Source organism: Hyperolius riggenbachi, chromosome 10 (assembly GCF_040937935.1).
Source record: "Hyperolius riggenbachi isolate aHypRig1 chromosome 10, aHypRig1.pri, whole genome shotgun sequence".
In the NCBI taxonomy this organism is placed as follows: Eukaryota; Metazoa; Chordata; class Amphibia; order Anura; family Hyperoliidae; genus Hyperolius; species Hyperolius riggenbachi.
In genome coordinates, this window is record NC_090655.1 from 85,765,282 (window position 1) to 85,784,167 (window position 18,886).

The following is an 18,886-nucleotide window of genomic DNA, read 5'->3' on the forward strand; positions in this document are numbered from 1 at the left end:
CTAACTGAAAAAAAAGTGAGCTGGTCAACTTGCTAGAGAGAGAGAAAGTATTTAACATTTTTGAGACTGATAATTTTTGAACATGTTTTTAATGGGTATAAACTACAAATGCTGTTAAAGGCAATGAACGTTTATGGAGTTGTTATTATTATTTTAGTATTTATATAGCGCCGACATCTTCCACAGCGCTGTACAGAGTATATTGTCTTGTCACTTAAAGGGGCACTATGGCGACAAATTGTAAAATGTAAAATATGTGCAAACATATACAAATAAGAAGTACGTTTTTCCAGAGTAAAATGAGCCATAAATTACTTTTCTCCTATGTTGCTGTCACTTACAGTAGAAATCTGACAAAAGCGACAGGTTTTAGACTAGTCCATCTCTTCATAGGGGATTCTCAGGGATTTATTTATTTTCAAAAGCACTTATACAATGGCAGTTGCTCTGTCCAACTGCCAAAAAACTGTGTAGTGAGCAGGGACGCTGGCTAGTAGAGATGTGGCGAACTGTTCGCCCGGCGAACATCTCTGGTGGTTGGACTACTTCCGGGTCGCTCTGACCCGGAGTAGTACGCCTGCACTGCCCGGCGGAGCGCGTCCTAGATCGCGCTCCTGTTGCCAGGCACTCTCTGCGCATGAGCGTGACGTCGTTCATGACGTCACGCACATGCGCAGAAAGTGCCCGGCAACAGGAGCGCCATCTAGGACGCGCTCCGCCGGGCAGCGCAGGCGTACTACTCCGGGTCAGAGCAACCCAGAAGTAGTCAAACCCCCAGGGATTCAGAGATGTTCGCCACATCTCTACTGGCCAGCATCATTTTATAAATCCTTTTCAGGAAGTGTCTTTATAAAGAATAAAAGTCTTGCTGAGAATCCCCTATGGAGAGATGGACTAGTTCAAAACCTGTCGGTTCTGTCAGATTTCTACTAACTACTGTAAGTGACAACAACATAGGAGAAAAGTAATTTATGGCTCATTTTACTCTGGAAAAAAAATATACTTCTTATGTCTATGTTTGCACATATTTTAAATTGTACAATTTTTCGCCATAGTGCCCCTTTAACTGTCCGTCAGAGGGGCTTACAATCTAATCCCTACCATAGTAATATGTGTATGTATGTATGTATGTATGTAAAGATCATGTAGTGTATCTATCATAGTTTAGGGACAATTTAAAGGGAAGCCAATTCATTTATCTGTATGTTTTTGGGAGGTGGGAGGAGACTGGAGTTGCCTGGAGGAAACCTACTTAGACGCAGGGAGAACATACAATTTCCATGCAGATAGTTCCCTGGCTGTAATTTGAATCAGGGCACCCAGGGCTGCAAAGTGACAGCGCTAACCACTACACCACCCTGCCCATAACAATGAATGGAGTTCTACAATATAAGCAGGGCTGTAGAGTCGGTACAAAAATCATCGGATTCTGACTCCTCCAATTATGAAACCACAGACTCCGACTCCAGGTAGCCAAAATTGCTTTGATTCCTCAACTCCTTAGTCTAATACTTACCAGGGCTGTGGAGACTCTGACTCCAGGTACCCAAAATTGCTCCGACTCCTCGACTCCGACTCCTGAATATAAGGGACATGGGGTCGGTAATAGTACTTGTTCCCTGCCCACTGCCTTCTGAACAAGAGCAGCTAGTTCCTGAATTTACAATGTGTTTGTGTATATGTAAATAATACATGTGTTTGTGTGTTTATATAGCTTGACAGGTACATGTTGGCCTAAAGCAACCAAACGTTTAGGCATGCATTGTTAATGTGGTTGAGTAATACAAGGCAGCATTTCTCAACATTATTTTGGTATGTAGCTGCTCATTGAAACCTGCACTTATAAAGTACTCCCTGGTGGACATGTTTTATTCCCGTACATCGCTGCTTACTTTGATCGACTGTTCTGGCCAATAGTTAAAGTATCAGTATGTCATGCTTACCAATATTGTGCTATCAGTTTTGTACTGGTCCTTTTTCTCTGTGTTTGCAGTGCTTCTCCCCATTTGCTTTGCTTTCCCTAATCAATCCTTTTCCATTACCTTCTGCCTAATCCTAACCTTTCCAACATAAACCGTTTATACCTAGTTCTTGCGCTTAACCATTACCTACTCTTCTGGTGTAATTTTCTTCCTTACCCCCTAACATCTCCGACACAGCGTAAGCCTCTTTTTTATGCTTAACCTCCTAACCACAGCCTGTAAATCTCCCCTCCCCTTACCATATCCCTTAATGCTTACCCTCCTAACATGACTCCTAACCCTAACCAATACTTACTTTCCATTGCCTTTAATCCTTATGCTGAATCTATGCAGTAAGAGGCCTATTGCCAAATGCTGATTATCACCAACAGGTGTATGATTTGTGCAGTGGAGTTCAACGGTTGACTGCAATATATAAACTCAATGCAGGGACTTGACTTTTTAGACCAATTTCTTTAGTTTAGCTGATAGTTGGCGTTTGACTATATTATAGCCAAGTGACAGCACTCATATCATACATCTAGCGCCGCTGAGCCAATAACTTGCATTTGCTCCATGGCTCTACTTCTGGGATGGTGGGCAGAGCTTGCCTTATGCTTTTTGCCTGGAGTCTAGCTGAAGGGCCAAATGTCCTGACCAGGTCAAAGGGGCATTCAGGGAGTGCTTGTGCCACTTGCTAAGAAACCCTCAGCCACTATATGCAGAATAATGGTTCAGTCCACATTTCAGAGTGAATTGGTTGGGGGACTGCGGTTGCCCAAACATCTCTAGATAACTTTGGCTGCGTATGCCATAGACTCTTATGGAAATCTATGACGGTTTTATAGAACAGTGTGCATTAAAATACATATGATTTTTTTTTTTGCGGGGGGGGGGGGGCAGTATAAAAAGAAAATTAAGATTGCAGCAGATCACAGATGGGCGGCTCCTCAGTGCCATAGCAGGAAAGTTGCTAGATTTCCCCCGGAGACCCAGCATTTGCCAGGTCTGTGGATGGCTTCCTCCAATCTCCAGTTTCCTTGTTCTCTGACTCCTGTGATTGACACAGGGATGAGAAAGAGGATTGGAGCCAGCTGGAGTCTGGAGGAGGAGGGCAAATTGGAGGTAAGCACCCCAGGAAGGGGGATGAGCTGTACGCTGTGCTGTGGCCAGGGCACCTATTACAGCCAGGCTGCTTACCTTCAAACTTCCTTCCCAGAACACAGAAGAGGGATGAGAGGTCGAGAACTGACAAAGCAAGGGCACAGGTATATTATGGAATTCGTGCTCATCTGCCTTGCAAAGCCTGCTGCTTAGTTAGGTTATTGGGGAGCACAGTGCTTAGTTATATTTTTGAAAGGAGATGTTGCTTATTTATGTAAAATTAGCATAGTTATGTTATTTGGGAATATGGTGCCTGTCTGTGTTACAGAACATGGTGCATGTCTGTGTTATTGGAGGGGGCATGCTGCCTATTTATGTTATTTGAGGGCATACTGCCTGGTTGTGTTATTTGGGAGCATGGTGGCTGTCTATATTTTTGAGGGATATCATTCCTGTCTGTCATTTGGGGACAGGCTGCATATTTGTTACTTGGGGACATGTCACCCATTTATGCTATTTGGGGACATGCCGTGTGGTTATACTTTTTGGGAAATTGGTACTTCTTTACTTTATTTCAAGGCCTTACTTCCTTTTAGGACATAATGCCAAGTTATGTCGTTTGAAGACATGGTTTCTAATTATGCTGTTTGAGCCTTTTGAGGACATGGTGCCTGTTATGCTAATTTGGAACATGCTGCCATGATATAGGCGTAAAGGGTGCTTAGTTATGCTGTTTGGGGGGGCTGGGGGGGCATGCCTATTTTGCCTGCAGGAAATGATGCCTAATAGTATTTATTTGGGGACATGCTTCCTAATTATCTTACTTTGGAAATGTGCATATGCTAGCCGGTTCATAGTCACAGTGTTACTGGCCACATCCCACTTCTACTTGCCTGTGTCCCATTTTGACTTACTCATGCCCCATAGTTTTGTTTGGCTGCTCAAAACTTAAAAATTGCTGGCTGTGATAAAAGCAAAATAATTTAGATCGCCTTTTAAATAAGCATTGCCGAGTTCATTAATCTAAATAAACCAAGTAATTTCCAGTTCGTTGTAGCTGTGACAGTAAAAACTAATATAATTACCCCTTGTTTATACAATGCCAGCATTTTACAATAAACACCCATGCAATTTACACATTGCAAAGCATAACAGTGTGCAGTACGATACAGGAGGAGAGTAAAACCTTGACCAAAGCAGTTTACAATCATGTTTGTTATCGAGTGCTATATAATATCTTGTGGCTATTTTAATAATAATATGAGATAAATATTTGTTGGATTTATATAGCACCAACATATTATGCAGTGCTGGGCAATAAATAATGTTACGATGATAACAAGGGTGACAGCCAACACAAAACAAGTAATAAGTAGTAAAACATTTGGGCGCAGCTGGCGCCACCAAAGGCCGTAATAGGAATTACTGCTATAGCGGTGCTCAGTGAGTAATCTGGGTTACATCAAAAGGTGGAGCACAAGTTACTAAAAAAAACACTGTAATTCGGCCTCCAGCAATAGCTGGCAGCCAAATTACACCTTCCCCACTATCCCTGGCGGCCTGGAGGGGGAATAGTAATTAAAGGAGTCATTACGGGATATTAGGACAATAAGTGCTACTTATCCGGGGCTTCGTCCAGCCCCAAGCTCCCAGCATGTCCCTCGCTGCAGCTCCGCGGTGAGCCGTTTGACTGTGAAGCTTTGCGGTCCCCGGCGATGACGTGTACTGCGCGAGCAGCGCTGTCAATCACCGCCACGTGGACCGGAGCGTACTGTGCAGGCGCAGAACTACTACACCTGGGCAGTACACTACGAACCACCTGGCGGCGATTGACAGCGCAGGCGCAGTACAGGCTGACCTGGGACCGGGAAGCTCCACAGGCGAACGGCTCACCGCGGAGCTACAGTGAGGGACATGCTGGGAGCTTGGGGCTGGATGAAGCCCCGGGTAAGTAGCACTTATTGTCCTCATATCCCCTGATGACTCCTTCAACGCCGCCGGGAATTGTGCAGGAGCAGGTAAGCCGTTTATTGGCTTTACCCTGCACCACAATCTCCCGGTGGTTGAATAATAGGTACACGTAAACACATCATGCCAGAACTTGCACTGGAGTAGCAGTCCCAGTTCACGTTGTTGTGTGGGCTGGATGCATAGCTAAGTATGATACGCAAGGAGAGTGGGCCCTGCCAAAGACTTACAATTTAAAGGAGGGAGAGGGGTTTAGACAGTTTTTAGGCTGCTTTGAGAGGTTCTTGGCAGAGACAGGTGGGGTAGGCCTTCTTGAAGAGGTGTGAACAAGCCTGATGGGCAGTGGGAGAGAGTTCCAAAGGATGGGGGCAGCTCTAGTGAAGTCCTATAGTAGTGCATGGGAGTGCAAGATGCGTGGAGGGGGTTTAGAGGAGGTCATTGGTGGATCGGAGTGGGCGGCCGGGTGTGTATCTGCTGACCAGGTCAGAGATTTAGGTTGGGCAGGACTTGTCTATAGATTTGTAAGCCACACATAGGATCTTGAAGAGCTGATTTTTAGTTGGCTGGTATGGGTTTTTGCTATTTGCACATACCTGTCATGACAGAAAAAGGTGTTTTGACATTATACTGTGTATAATCATATGTGTGCATATATATAAAAAATCACCACTCTGCCAATTCTACATAGGCTTATCTATTCGAAGAATCATGGCATGAGTATGCACATGTTGTCCTAAAGCTCATAATACAGGAGAAAGGAATTCTCCTGCTATGAGATTTACAATCGCATGCCTGTGGAATGTATCACAGTTTGTTATGGAACGACAACAACAGTCTGGGAGTTGTACCGTACTCAGGTGATTTCAGGGGATGAGTAGATACCGGGCACACCTGTAGGCTGGCTGTGTTTGTCATATGGAGACGTGAGTCACAGACAGGATGTCCGTCCCTGTGACTGGATTGGAGCCTACAAATTTGTCAAGTAAAGTTCCACATTAAACAGATTCCTACTGCGTGCTGTTGAGAGAACAGCCTCTGTCCTGGGAGAGTCAGCATCCAGCTATTGCAGATACAAGGTTCAGAGGTCCATCTCGTCACTGGCAATTCAAATAAGGCACTCTGAAGAGTCTTTTGTGCTCTGGCAGCACAGTCTGATATCCCTGCACACTGGAGATCAGACGAGAAGCCTCATTTCAGGTGATTATATTGACAAAAAGTCACAGGAATTACTTTTATACTATAAAGTATTTTATGGGGCCCTTAAGCATTTTTTGGGTGGTAGTGGTGGGAGGGGGGCATGTTTTATGGAGGTGTTTTACAAAAGATGATGTTTTGGGTTGTCCTGTCCAATAAGCACAGGAGAATTTAAAGAACAAGTACCCAGTACATTTAAGTGGACTTTATGCTAGGCACGCACGCTGCATGTGTACACGTCCAAACTGCTCCTGATAGATAATGAGATCGATTTTCAGGTCGGAAATAATCGTCTGGAAATCGCACCGTGTGTTTCCAGCTGGGCTGTGGTGTCTGAGAACTTTTTGGGTACCTGGAATCAGAGGTTTCATAAACTGAGGAGTCGGATAATTTTTGAACCAATTCCACAGCCCTGGCTAAGGAGTTGGAGCAGTTTTGGGTACCTGGAGTTGGTAGAGTCAGAGTTGATGGTTTCACGAGGAGTCAGAGGATTTTCGTACTGACTCCACAGCCCTGGTACCTAACATAACACAGTAAATCTTCAACGCATCTTTCCGCTAGTAGCTTGCAGTCACTGTCACTATGATGTTTGGAAATTAACTGTTGCAGGTTTACCAGGTCTACTTGGCTCAGACACTTAGTTCCAGTAGCTATACCGTTTTCTACCGTTTTCTTTATTTCGTTATAAGGAAGGGGTTTTAACAGCTGCTGTCAGCAGATACACACAGTGGCGTAGCAATAGGTGGTGCAGAGGTTGCCTGGTTAATTGCTCCAGAGACAAAATGGCCTCAGTTCACTAAGCTCCTGTCTTTAATAAAGTTTCTGAGATGTTTGTAGTTTTATCACCATGGTTAGTGTTCTCCCCAGAATTTTCTTCCAGTGTGGTAGCCAGGTGGGGCACAACCGGGGGAATACAGGCCCCCTGCAGCTGTCATGTCCTGCGCCATACTCCTACGATCTTCTGTTCCCCGCCGCCAGCACCGTTCTAAGTATTCGTATAACTAGACGAATAGAACTGCGTCATCGGAAGCTTACTGCGCAGGTGCAGTACAAGAAAACTTCGTACTGTGCAGCCGCAGTTTTATACATCTACTTAGACAAATAATTAGACTGGTGCCGGTGGCGGGGAACTGAAGATTGTAGGAGGATGGGGCGGGACATGACAGCTACAGGGGGCAGATAGTGTTTTTTTTTTTTATATACATGCCAGAAAACCCCTTTAAGTCATGGTGAGGTCTCTAAAGTTAACGTTTTAATCCTTAAAATAATTACAGAATTCTAAAGTTAAGGAAAGGCTGTTAATCCACAGAGATGAATGCAAGTGTAATGTGTGTGAGAAGTTATCACCTAGCCTAAGCTGTCGTGAAGTGTTACTACAGACTGCAATGTAAAGTGAAGCATCCTGAGCTGACTGCTTTATTTTTTACTGGTTTATGCAGACAGGGACTCTGTATAGAGAGAAATATACACAGCAGGCAAACGGGGGGGGGGGGGGGGGGGGGGTAGAGAGATAGAGACACTAAGCATACTATATACATAGTAAGCTCAGTGTCTCTATCTCTCTACCCCCCCGTTTGCCTGCTGTGTATATTTCTCTCTATACAGAGTCCCTGTCTCTATACAGAGAGTATACACACACGGCGCGCACACTCAATTTTTCCCAGTTACAAGGAAGAATAAAAAAGATTGAAAACTCTGTAAATATCTCAATTTAATTGTCCTGGCAGCAGGAGGGGTGGAGCTACATTCTGCCTGCAACTACTCCTCCCCTCCCTATAGACTGCATGTAAAAATAACTTCAGAGATGATAACTTAAGGACTGAAGTGATAAGACAACACTTTCACTGTGAAAACTTATCATTACACCTTAATAAGGCAAGCTTCTTTAGTGAATGAACAGTGAAAATACTGATCGATGTTTGTGATAAGTTTCCACTTGCTTTAAGGCCCATACACAGAGAACGTCACAGAGAACGTCCCGTCCGCCGGGCGGATCGCTCAATAGCAGTCTTATCACCCGAACGACAGTCTGTACACTTGCCCGATTTGGCGTGCGGACGACTGAACGACGGGACGTTCAAACGACCCGTCGTTTGCAAAAATCCGCCGTGTGTATGGGCCTTAATTATCCCCAGCATGATCTTAGTGAATTGAGGCCATTGATGTTATCAGACCATATAATGGCTGGTTAGTTCGTGGAAGACACCATTTTTCCTGATTCACAGAGGAGGAGGTGCAAACGCCTTCCGAAAGTTTTTTTTAAATGCAAACTGGAATGCAGGAGCTGAAAAGCAGTTTAAGGCTACTTGCACACCAAGACGTTGCGTTAGGTGCTACGTTAAGGTCGCGTAACGTGCCCCTAACGCAACGCCTGGTGGTGCTGGATGTGGACGTCAGACTGAGCCGCGTTGTGCAGCTCACTCTGGCGTCCGTGATGCCGTGATGCGCACTCTTGGACGCATACGGCATCACGTGGTCCCGCCGGCCAATCACCGCACAGAACGGCCGCTCCAGGAAGTAAACACTGCACGTCACAACGTGCAGTGAATATTAATTAGCCATGTGCCTGGTCTCTCTCCGCTCCTCCCGAACATGACTGCGCATGTGCAGACAGTCTAACGCGGCTTAAGCCGTTTTAACGCCGTAGCATGCTGCACTTTCTTAAGAACGTGCAGCGTTACATGTAACGCAACGTAGGCTGTGTGAACAGCCCACTTGTGTTAAATTGCTGTGCGTTGTGGGAGCGTTACAGGCTGCACTAACGTGCGCCTGTAACGTCTTAGTGTGTAAGCAGCCTAAAAGCAGATTTTGATAGATATTCAAAGATTGCTTGCAATAACTTGCATAACCAGGGTGTACATTTATTTAACACATGCAGCAATTTGCCTTGATGTCTGGTATTGTTGATGTTATTACATGCTTGAGTTGCGTGACCTATATTCTTTTGTCGGGAAAGTCTTGCTGGGAGATCTGAGCACCTGACTTTCCGGGGCTGCCCACCTGCTGCCATTGTGATAAGGAAACACACTCTCTCTCTTTCTCTCTGGACCTTTTTATTAATTTAAATTATAACAGAATGCAAGAGTCTGTCTACAGACATGAGATTTTCATAATCTAAACTGCATCATCTAAATCCGCTGAGCAGATCGTTCAGAAACAGCCTTAGTCTGCCGACAGCACATACACGCGCGCTACTGTCGGCAGAACGTCCGCACAGCAGGAGGGTCTGGCGGACCCGTCATTTGCGGAAATATGGTGTGTGTATGCGCCTTTAGGGCCTGTACACACTGCTGAGCTTTTAAATCTAATGTGTTTTTTTAATTGCAAGGTCTTTTGAAAAATCATTAAAATCGTGAAGACCTGTACACACTGGTGCAATGCGATTTTTCGATTTTCATGAAGGCTTTGCAATTTAAAAATCACATGCCGTTTTAAAAATGCAGCGCAAGCGCAACAGTGTGTATAGGCCCTTGGATGATCGTTGTTTGCTTATCTGTGTTCATGACCTTATTGTTTGCCTGACACTCGTGAGCACTATGTGTTACTGATGCTTTTTGAAGAATCAAATCGTATACTTTACCCCCTTTCCATCCTTTTCTACTTCCTATGTGGTTGTTTAACAATCTACTGCGCTAGATCAGTACGACCCATACAAAACTGCCATAAGGCCCTGCCCACTCATCTACCCTCCCAATCTCTTAAAGTGAACCTGAACTCTCGCACAGGACTGAATAAATACATAGAGGAATGCACCCTGTATGTATTTAGAGAGTTTAGCCTGTTTAATTCCCCCTCATTTGTGTCTATTCACTACTTGTAATCTGATCTCTCCCCTTTGTCACATGACATCACTAAATTTGGATGCTCACCTGAGCAGTATGTGTCTACAGAGAGGCGCTTAATGCCAGGCTATTTTTGAATACTGGTTTTGAAATTTGGCCTGATGAAGTTAGTTGTATATGCTCACGAAATGTGTTGCCATAGTGCAAATAGTTTTACCTTATAACTGTGTCACCTTTGAAGTAAGCCTCCTCATATTTCAATATTTTATTTTAAAGATTTTAATGTATTTTATCCTTTCTGGGTATCGTCCATTGTGTCTACAGAGATCACTCCTGAAACTGTCACCTGAAACCATCACCAACCTTGTTTTCAGGGCAACAAGTAAATATAATTCAATAATCTGTACAATCCTGTAGTTAGTGTTACAACAGAAGAAGATCCCCGCATTTCACAATTGCAGCAATATTTAATGTGTGGTTACAGACAGCACACAGCTATACAGAAGGGGGAGACCTACAGAAAACCCATAGTGATGCTGATTTACATGTACAGACTGCCGTTTGTGAGGGAGTTGTTGTCAGCAATAAGCTAACCGATCTTTTAGATTTCTTTAAGGATCACTGTCCATGTAGCACATTTGTATTATGTATCAGAGGGCAATCTAGGTTTGATTTGGCATGCTGAGCAGCACATACTCTATGCAGCACTGTAAGTATTCATCAGACAGCACAGTCAGGGTTTAGCAAAGGAAGCTTGTGAACTTTATAACCTCTATTTCCTTTTTAGTAATAATGAGTCATGTCTAGGTAAAACACCTAGAGTTACCTAACTGGCATATACCTGGTGCATTCTCGCTGACACAGTAACCTGTGGGTGTCAAAAACCAACAGATGCGGCGTTGCCTTATCTTTCAAGTAGTGTAAAGAGACAGTAGATGAAGGAAGTCTTTTCATACAGCTATAACTGCCAATGTTTGCTGTTGGCAACACATTACAAAACCTGACTGGGCTTGGCAACACATTATAAAACCTGAATTAGATTGGCCTGAGAGTTCGGCATCCCTCTTTCAGTAGATATTGTAGGAAAAGAAGAACCACACTCCTGGGGTGTGGATACTGGTGCAGGACTCCTGGGCTGCTCAAATCATCAATTCAAAAGGAGGAGTCCGCACACAGACTTGCTGGAACACCGTGAAAAAGTTTTATTGTCTAATCACATACATGTGCAATTTACGTCTGACCAATGAGGCCGATGATCGTTTTGATGCCACCAGGGTCCCCTTTATCAGGGCATATGGCAGAAGAAAAATAGACCCTGGTGGCCCCGAAACGATCGTCGGCCTCATTGGTCAGATGTAAATTGCACATGTATGTGATGGGACAATAAAACTTTAGCACAGTCTTTCAGTAGATAGGCTAGATTCTCACTTGAGCCAAACTCAGACGGCCAATGGGAGTGGATAATGTAGAATCCACTCCGCTCATCAGTTTGTGGTCCGGTTGGAGCCCAGGGCAGATGCGTTTCCACCATAGGCTATGGGCTTGATTCACAAAGCAGTGCTAAGTGTTTGCACGCTTGTGAAAAGCCCTGTATCATGCCTAAATTTAGGCATGTAACGTCGCATGTAAAGTTAGGCCTATAAGGTCGCATGTAACGTCGCATGGTGCAACATTAAGGTCGCAGACAACAGACAATATTTAGGGGTGACATACAGCAATATGACAATACAGGAATACAAGAAAGACCAGATCACGCAGCACAGTATGAGTACAAGGTAATGCTTAGTCAGTCACTGGATGGAGTATGGAGATTAGGCAAGTTATGTTCACTCAGATGTATAGCATGGGTGCACAGTAATGGAGGTGCAAGATCAGGTAGGACACAAAAGGAGGAGGGCCCTGCCCAAAGGCTTGCAATCTAGAGGGAGAGGTAGGGACACGAAAGGTAGGGGACCAGCTGTGGGTTTAGAGCACAATTTGCATTTTACAATCTTGTTGATTCCTGTGTTTAATCCCTCGATCCCGCTGGCGGGACCGGGAAAGAAGCCAGGAGGATGCCAGGGGACCTTGTGGCCTACGATGGGCTGGAGGAAGCCCCAGGTAAGTACAAATTCTGGTTTTTGGAACCTGCTCAGTATACCTTTTTTTTTTTTTTTTTTTTTTTGTTCTTTTAAAGCAAACGTGTTTCTTTGTTTCAATTAGCAGCTTGCTAAGAATTTCCAAACTACACAGAACTCCCCACCTCTCTACTGGAGTAAACAGCGGCTCAGAGCAGGAGCCAAAGTTACTTTTTTTCAGTACTGGACTAATCCGCTGATCACTTATAATTCCATGTTTTGTAAAGAAGCTAGTACTGTATTTTTGTTGTAAAAAGACAACACTGCAATTGGTAACTGGTTGAGGACCTTTGAGTTACAGTAAAACCCTGGATTCCAAGCATGTTTCCGGAACAAATTATGCCCGTAAGCCAAGGTTCCACTGTATATTATTCCAGTGTTGCTGGTGGGTCGCCATACCTAAACTTAGTACTCCTATATAATCATACAGTAACTGGCAGCAAACTTTTTTCCCTCCCCCTTTTTTCTTAGCAGAAGTAGTTTTCCTTTAAAAGTTTGATTTACCAAGTTCATGTTTTATAATAACTGCTATCTTCATGGGGGACAGTTTTTCTTTTGTTTTTCTTTGCTTTTTTTTTTTTTTTTAAAGTACTTGAAACTGTTTAGCCAGTGCAAAAGTTAACGTCTTTGGACTTTGGAAGTAAACAAATGTTTACTGATTAAATGAGAATGACTTTGGAAAAATTCTAGAACTTAATCTGTCCCCTGGGAAAGCTTCCAATTGTCCTACGAGAGAAAAATGGGCCACTACAGTAGAAAATCTCCTTCCTTGGATGACCAACTTAAAGGGATAGTTCACTTTCCCTATAAAAGTTGCACAAATATAGGTCAGTGCTGCACATGTATCTTTATAATACACTGTTATTAAATAAAATAGCCCTGTGATTGAAGGTTATGATGGCCTTTTCCAATAGCCTAGTGACAGGTGCGTAATAATTTCCCTTTCTGTACTGCAGTGTTTAATAAAGTAGAGTACTTTGTCATGGTATGCACTGGTAGATCTGCATGTATCACCTCATTCCTATGTTCCTTAAGGTGCATACACACATCAGACTATAGTCTTTGGAAACTGAAAGATCACAGACCAATCTTACCACCCTTCATGTAGTATGAGAGCCATACCTTCACAGTCTTTTCTATGGAGCTGAACTCCCCATCAGAAAAAAATCTTTGCAAGATGCTGCACACACAGATGCTGTACAGACACAAAAGATCAGCATCTGCAAAAGATCTGTTCCTGCCAAACATCCGTTTCTGCAAATTGCATTCATAGTCTATGAGATCTGCAGATCCTCATACACACATGATTTAACTGACATTCATCTGCAGATCAGATCCACCAGGATGGATTTTCAGATCTGCAGATGATTGTCTGATCTGCAAAGGAATGTCTGTTAAACAAGGTGTGTATGATGATCTGCAGATATCATAGACTATGAATGCATTTTGCAGGAATGGATCTTTTGCAGGAACAGATCTTTTGCAGATACTGATCTGTTGCATGTGTACAGCATCTGTGTGTGCAGCAACTTGCAAAGATTTCTGTCTGATGGGGAGTTCAGCACCATAGAAAATACTGTGAAGGTATGGCTCTCATACTAAACAAAAACAAACACACAAACAAACACAGAACATTTATATCGCGCTTTTCTCCTGGCGGACTCAAAGCGCCAGAGCTGCAGCCACTAGGACGCGCTCTATAGGCAGTAGCAGTGTTAGGGAGTCTTGCCCAAGGTCTCCTACTGAATAGGTGCTGGCTTACTGAACAGGCAGAGCCGAGATTCGAACCCAGGTCTCCTGCGTCAGAGGCAGAGCCCTTAACCATTACACTATCCAGCCTTACACTACTACATGGAGGGTGGTAAGATTGGTCTGTGATCTTTCAGTTTCCAAAGACTATAGTCTGATGTGTGTATGAGCCTTAAGACTGGTAACCAGGGAGAATAGTCACATGTTCAGCATGTCACACCGGGCCTAGCCCAAACACCAATATGGCTGCCCTATTATAGAGGAGTCACAAGAGAAGGCAGTTATTTTGAGGTTTGCAGAACGTATTTGTTTTGTTGTTTTTTTTTACTTTAGTATTTTATTGTATAATTATGGCATATAAACGGTACAAACATAAAATATTTCGGAATTGACAATTGCAGGGAAGTGTATACAAGAGCTTTAGGCAGGGTATATTACATATTGCGAATTCACTGTTGCTTGCTGAACAACAAAAGATCATGGCAATATAGGAAACGATGATACCAAGATACAATACACCACACACATCAAGGGTGGGACGTGGGCGACCTAAGGGGAGTCTGATAAACCATTCTGACCATATGAGGAGGAATCTAGCAAGATTAGACTTTAGGGAATATGAAATCTGTTCCATATGATAGATCCACCACATCCTGTCCAGAATTGCGCGATGTGGAGGGATTGGGCCTTTCCAGAATCTAGCAGTAATACTGTGAGTGTGACTAGCAATCTGTGTAGAACAATGCAGAGAGGATATGGTTTCTAGTGAGCTGGGGAACCCTCTGACCAAACAGGGCAGCATACAGGTCCACTTAAATGTCAAAGGTCAGGGAACTCTATTAAAAGCAATTGAACCACAGGTCGGAATAGACATTGGCAAATGTTAGGAGGTGGCCTTATCTGTGGATTTGCCTATCTGCAAGCATGGCTTTAACTCCTTTGGAACATGTGTATGTGGTCCATCAAGCCTCTTCTGCTGATCTTGCTGGTTGGGTCATTCCCCCGTTCCTCCCACCTTACTTGTGGAGCTTCAAGTAGTCTTTAAATGATTGCAGCCATGAATAAGCATGCTCCTAATTCCTCCAGCCTCAGAAGATCCAGGATCCACGCCTGCAATGTGGCACTCAACAGTCCACAGTTCCCATGTTTACATAACAAGGTGGGCAGGTGTTTGTGGTTTCCAGGACTCATGTTTTGTACACTGATTACATAACTTGACTACCAGTATTTGCAGGTGTCAGTATGCTGTAAATTATAGAATTGTGACAACTTTTCTATGCTTTTTTTTGTTTTTGTTTTTACTTCAGAGATTTATTATAGGCTTGCATTCTCCCTGTAATTTTAGCTGACTGTTGTGACTTTTGTGGAGCCTTCAGCATTCCAAGGACATTTTTTGTATTGTCAACATGAATTCTTATCAACAAAACTGATTTGACCATAGTAATCTGAAGTCTGGTTGCTGTGAGTTCTCATTGCATTTGCATTGCCTCAGTGATACCATAAAGGACAGAATATGAAGATAAAAATAGTTTGTGGTAAGCTTAATTTGAGGTAACTGCTCCTCTGCGCCTTCAACATTCGAGGAAGTTTTGTAGAGTCCGATAGGAACCAGAACTCTCATAGGCTTTAAATATTGTATGTTGCTTCACATCCATAGAACGCTTTCGGCTTGCCATGTTGAGACTTTTGTAATTACTCCAGCTAATGCGCTGGCCCTAGCAAGATTCAGCGTGCTTTCTGGTTGGAGAACACCTATAGATTTACTGGCCTATCGCTTTGGGTCAACTGCCTTAGGCTTGGAAAATTGGAGTGACAGGTCTCAACTTTTTTTCTTGCTTTCGCCCCAAGGCGTTGTCAAGTATAACAACTCGTTAAACAAGCAAGTGGACACACTACAGCCATGATGTTTAAGAGAAGCTCAGGTGTCCATGTAGTATTACCACCTTGCTGTATTTTTCCATCTTTCACTAGAACTTGAAGCCTTCATTAGAAGATGTCTACCTGTGGATGGAAAGTTTGGAAAACCTGTCCAACAATAGATATAGATATAAAGTATGATGTATACCTATAGCATCACATGTCAAAGTTGATCTAATCTTTTAAAGGTGCCCATTAACGGTCCAATTTTTTCATCAGATGCAATCTTCCACCGCACTTTTTATGCAGTGTGTTGCGAAAATCGATGTAAAACTATTCTTTGGTCAATTGGAGCAAAAGCTGTCATCGATCCAAAAGTTGTATTTTACGATCGTATCTGAAGAGAGAATATGCCCTAATTGATCCATTTATGGGAGAAATTGATAATTACCTTACGATTACTTACGATCGTAAAAAGTGAGTCGAAAGATTGCATCTGATAAAAAATTGTATTGATGGGCACCTTTAGGGATATTCTACTTTTGTAAAAAATGTGCTATAAATATAGATGTATTTTATATGCACAGAAAAAAATGAATCATGTTAATTAATTTTGTCTTATATAATTGCACAAATAATGAAAAACATGACTTCAGTATGCTTACTTTGTTTCTATGTGCATAGAAAACACAGTCATTCCACCATGCGTCTGAATGATATCAGGAGATACGAGAGTGCTTGCTGTCCATCAGTAGATTAGTGCAAGTGTTGTAAATGTGTCACAAAAGCTCCTGCCCTGTGTGGTCAATTACTTCTACAACAAGGTGGGAGGTTCTGGACAGTTTCTTGGCAACAGTGCTCCAAACAGAGTATAAAGACTACTGTTGCCAAGGCTACAAAGAAATGTACTCTAAGGTGTTTTTTTTTTTGTATGGGTGATCATGCTAAATGATCCTTGACCAAAGCGGCTGTTTGGACGCTGCCTCTTACAAGAATCTAGCATATATATGGCGATTCTGATGCATTGGCAATAGATCCAGACTACCACCATCCACCAAGCTAAGCAGATAAAGAAAATTGTAGTTTACTAAACTTCTCATTCTGAAAATGTGAAGAGGATGTTAAAGGACTACCGTAAGGGGTAGGTGGAAGAACAGTTGAACTTATCTGGGGCTTCTAATGGTCCCCCGCAGATGTCCTGTGCCCGCGCAGCCACTCACCGATGCTCCGGTCTCTGCCTCCAGTTTACTTCTGGAATTTCCGACTTTAAAGTCAGAAAACCTCTACACCTGCGCGGCCTCGCCCTCGCTCCTGCTGACATCACCAATAGCGTACTGAGCAAGCGCAGACCGTACTGGGCCTGCACAATACACTTCTGGAGATGCCAGCACAGGCGTAGGGGTTTTCCGACTTTAAAGTCACAAATTCCAGAAGTGAACCGGAGGCGGGGCCGGAGCATCGGTAAGTGGCTGCGTGGGCACAGGACGTCTGCGGGGGACCATTAGAAGCTCCGGGTAAGTTCAACTCTTTTTTTTTTTTTCCTTCTTTAAGGAGAAATGCATTCATCACCTTTCCAGAACAGAAACTCTGTTTACACAGTAGACCACCTGGAATGGGATTGGTTTTTAAAGTTTCTCTTTAAAGAACAAGCGACACCCATGCTAACCTAGGAATAAAAAACACATATATAAGTAGATAAATACTTGTTCTACTTACATAACAGATGGATTGTGCTATCCACATAATGATTCCAGTGAATTTTATAAACGAAAAGCAGAAAATCCTATTCTAGGCAGTGACCATCTTGCTAAGCTAACAGACATCATATCCTCCCTGACTCTTGTTTTCCCCCCTCCCTTCTCTTGCTCATTGTGTATTCATTAGCTGCCCTCCTCCCAGATTCTTCAGACACTCCCACTGAGGTGTATACTAGGAACTGCACTGTCTTTTTTCTCTTTTCTCCTCTGATCGCTGAATCACCTCAGCCTTGCTTGTAAAAACAGGTGAGCAGGGGATCGTGTTTCAGATAAGCAGCTAGGCAGGGAAATAAATGGAAGAGGAGGAATATATTCTAGATAAAGAACCCCTAGCATTCAACTGTTTGGCACTGACTACTAAAGGGCCAATGCTCCTAAAGTATGTGATAACTCCAAACCATAACAGCAGAAAAAGTTTTGCAAGTTTTGAATGCAGGATTAGCGTCTTTTTATGGTGACAATGCCGCTTAAAGGTCATCGTGCAGAGTACACAGCTTCTGGAAAATTAAATATAGATCATCATTTCTAGAAAGCCTGCTTAGATCACCTCTCATAAGGCATTGTAATGCTTAGCATAATTTCTCCTGGTGCTTGTTAACAAGCTCTGAGAATAGATGCGTGGTCTAGAAAGCAGCGACGCTGAAGTGGTGTAATAACCCATTTCCTTTGGGAGTACGAGTAGAACATGAACAGGTATAATTACTGCACTGCAGTAAAACCTCAGGTACGGCGTCTACGTGTGAAAAGAAATGTACTTCTATTTAGAGAGTGTGAATGCAGCCGTGCTAAAATAAATGCTTAATTTGATTATTAGCAATGTAAATTTAAACAGCGGGCTATTTTCTACATGCTTATTAATTTGTTGTTTTTAGAGCTGCCGGTGTTATTCTGGGCTGCGATTAAACTAGCATTGTAAGGTGAAATAATTAAAAATCATAAATTAACATAATTTCCTTCTTCAAAATTGACTTTCTATTCAGAAACTGGATCAGAAGATGGAAACTTTTTTTTTATATTATCTTTTTACACGGAGGCTTTTAAGGATGCGAAAGAAAACCTCTATTTAAACCTGCCTAAATGTGCCCATCAGTAGTACAATCTCCCGAACGACTGACCATACGATTGATCGTATCAGGTTGTGTAACAATCGACAATGAACAATCATTCTATTAATCGTTCCTTTGATCCATATTTCAGAACGGTTCTTTCTGATCGATCGGACTGTCGATCGTTTGGGAAATGGGATTGTTAACGGGTACCTTTCTTTCTATCAAGGTGCCCATTGACGATCCAGATTCCCAAACGATCGTCTGTCCGATCCTTGCAATCAATCAGAATTTATTGTTCTGCACTACCAACAAATGATAAGCAATCTGATCAGACTGGAAGAATCGTTC

The 18,886-nt window shown here is 43.0% G+C and overlaps 1 protein-coding gene across 4 annotated transcripts in view; it reads left to right on the forward strand.

Annotated features, from left to right (window-relative positions):
* The window catches only part of RHOBTB1 (Rho related BTB domain containing 1), a 127,573-nt gene that overhangs the window by 67,544 nt on the left and 41,143 nt on the right, over positions 1-18,886 (forward strand). The window contains exon 1 of one of the 4 annotated variants that reach the window (XM_068257863.1): positions 6,055-6,230. The exons of the other annotated variants lie outside the window; for them this stretch is intronic. The gene's annotated coding sequence lies outside the window, so the exon portion shown is untranslated. Of the gene's footprint in view, positions 1-6,054; positions 6,231-18,886 lie in introns of those variants that run through there. 4 annotated transcript variants of the gene reach the window in all.